Here is a 2,996-nt window from a genome sequence, read left to right as displayed (position 1 = left end):
GAAAAAGAACTAAAAAGTTCTTTTTAAAAAAATTTTTTTAAATATTTATTTCTGAAGGAGAGAGAAAGAGAGAGCGCAGAGTGAAGGAGGGGCAGAGACAGAGAGGGAGACACACAATCCGAAGCAGGATCCAGGCTCTGAAGCTGTGAGCACAGAGCCCGACGCAGAGGCTCGNGCTAGGTGCCCATTCCTTATTTTCTAAAGAACACAAATGAGCACTTTGATTTCTAGAACAACTTAACATAAGCTTCAGTATGATCACCAGACAAATGGGTTCCACTTGCTGAAGAGGAAATGACTCTTCTCCATGTTACAAAAATAAAAAATCTCCGACGATAATAAGAGATATTTGTCGCCAACAAAAAAGAAATGTCATGGCATATAGGTAGGAGGGGAAATGAAGGTTCACAAAGCCCATCTCGGCTAGGGCAGACTAGGAGCTGGTGAGCTCTGAGTGGCATGTGTGAAGTTCATGTGAAATGGGCAGCTGTTTCCGTGTGAAATACAAGAATTTGCCTAACCTGTTCCTGGAGACTTCTGTCAGCATGAAATAAGCAAGGCCAGCCTGAAATTTGATCCAAGCTTCTGTGGATTAATAGGATTAGAGGTAAAGGTGTGGAGAAGGGCATATTAAGAGCTTGAAGAAGACCGAACACTTCCGACTTGAAGATTTTTGGGGGACGCTGAGGTCCTGCATGGCAAGATAGTTTCTGTTTGCCGCACCACCAGCGCAGAGCCTGACTCGGGGCTCGAACTTGCGAACCATGAGATCGTGACCCACGCCAATATCAAGAGTTGGACACTTAACCAACTGAGCCACTCAGGTACTCCTGGACCATCTTGCTTTTAGGAGTAGCTCCATCTCACCAGTTTCTTTTTTTTTTTTTAATTGTTTGTTTGTTTGTTTTTGAGAGAGAGAGAATGCACGAGTGGGGAGAGGGAGAGAGGGAGAATCTTAAGCAGCCTCCATGCTCAGCGTGAAGTCCGACTCAATTCTTGATCCCACAGTGCTGGGATCATGACCTGAGCCAATATCACAAGTTAGGCCCTCAAGTGACTGAGCCACCCAGGTGCCTCTTGTCAGTTTCCATTTGCATATTCAAATTCCTAATGGTATTAAAGCTGCCAACAAAACTCTGTCCTCCATTAACGTCCATGTAAAGAAAGTGAAAAGCCGATTCCTCGAGCAGGCTAATTTGAATGGTGGAATTGGACACTATGATAAGTAGCATCCTTGATACTCTCAGGCTCTGGGTTAAGAAATACACATGGGTCCGTAGATGAAACAAGGCACAAATGGACTATATATTCGCGTGACCCGTAATTTGCACTCGGGAACAGTAGTTATTGAAACAGCAACAGACAGTAACATCCAAATGCCTATAGTATTGTCTACCATGACGGAAGAGACAAATTTCTCAAGTATATTCTTTGGCATGAAGTAGGAGACAGAACACCGAGAGTTGTTATCAAAAATTCCAGAAGTGGATGTAGCCATCCAAAATGCTTTCGCAGGTTAAAAAGAGGAATGACATGCGAGCAGAGACACGGAGGTGGTGATGGTAGAGGACAAGTATTTAGCTTTGGGAGGACTTCTCAGGTATCAGGTCTTTACCATTTTTTATTATGTAGCTCCTCATTGGATATGACCATGGGAGGTCAAATTAGCACCTGTATCGACCCTGAAAAAGACCTTTATTTAGCCTCATTAGCATTTCAATTGTCCTGGTAGGGAGAATTAATTACAGAGTAAGTCAGTATAGCAAATATATATACATATACGCATACATATACAAGATTTTTTTAAGTGTACTGATAGTTCTCATTTCCTCCAGTAGAGGTCAGAAAATAGCAATACAGGAATATGAAAATCTCTGAGCCAAGAGAAGATTTAGAATGATTTTCTCTAGATAGGATCACGGAAAGGCTTTTGCATTGTTTTTCTTTACCCGCCTTTTCTACTTATGTTTTCACTTTTGCGATCATTCAAAAGCAACGGCATTTGTTGGCAATCTTATAAGGAGCACTGTCGGCATATGTGTTTACCCTGTATCAAGTCAGAGATACTGCTTAATTATTTGTATTTTTTTCTTAGCTGCACATAGGGTATTTGAAATCGTCTAAGAAAGCTGCACGTCTGGCCATCGCTGTGAAAAATTATTTCAGCGTGATGTTGTTTCCTCAATTGATGACTCTGAGCCATCGCTCTCAAACATGGAACTTCATGTCAGCTGGACGATTGCCAGGAAAAAAAAGCATCCTGGGCACAGAGGGACAAATGAACATAATCTCCAGTTATCTCCTTTGTCTGGAAAAATCTAAAAGAGATCCTAGTGTTCTGGGAAGTCGGTCCCTGTAAATCTTCCATGTTAGGATAAGGCAGACAAAGAAATCGGTCCACATGACCTCCATTTAAAAGCAACGAGCCCAGTTGAGGATCTTTGTTAAGCCTGTCGATCGATGCTCGACAAATTGCACTACCACCAGGCTACATTTTCATTTCTAATTCTTGGGTCCCTTTTTCGGCTTGACACAGATAGAAGCAAGGTGAAAAGGCTCATAAAACAAAATCTGAAGGTCAACCAAACATTTATGTAAAAGTTAAGGAAGCTTGTACCCACATTGTACCAATTTAGATGCTTATTTCCTCTTTTATTAAATGACTCGTAACGTATAGTCTGTTATTTGTCCCTCTTTGTTATACTCCACTCAGAAAGAAAATAAAGGTGTCAACATTGTCAATGTAAATCAAAACTGCCTGCTGCTAGTTTCTTCTGTCTTCTAAAGGGATGATTTCTACCAGTGAGGAGTATGTCTCTGTACGCTCACTGCCGCCTGCAAAGGCAAGTGTGGAAGAGAGGCAGAGGTGAAGTTCAAAACCTCTGCCAGTTCTTCTATGGGACTCCAGGCTGGGGCCCCCCGAATAGGTGACTCTGTTGGTTAGAGAACAACAGTGACTCTCTGGACTAAAATAAGGATGCTGGCAAAACAAGGAT

General features: G+C 42.0%; 1 protein-coding gene across 1 annotated transcript in view; it reads right to left on the bottom strand.

Annotated features, from left to right (window-relative positions):
* MAOB (monoamine oxidase B) overlaps positions 1 to 2,996 on the bottom strand; it is a 67,290-nt gene that overhangs the window by 61,943 nt on the left and 2,351 nt on the right. The window lies entirely within an intron of this gene.

Source organism: Crocuta crocuta, unplaced genomic scaffold (genome assembly GCF_008692635.1).
Source record: "Crocuta crocuta isolate KB4526 unplaced genomic scaffold, BGI_CrCroc_1.0 scaffold467, whole genome shotgun sequence".
NCBI lineage: Eukaryota > Metazoa > Chordata > Mammalia > Carnivora > Hyaenidae > Crocuta > Crocuta crocuta.
The sequence above is the reverse complement of the archived record's forward strand: the minus strand, read 5'-3'. Positions and strand labels throughout refer to the sequence as shown.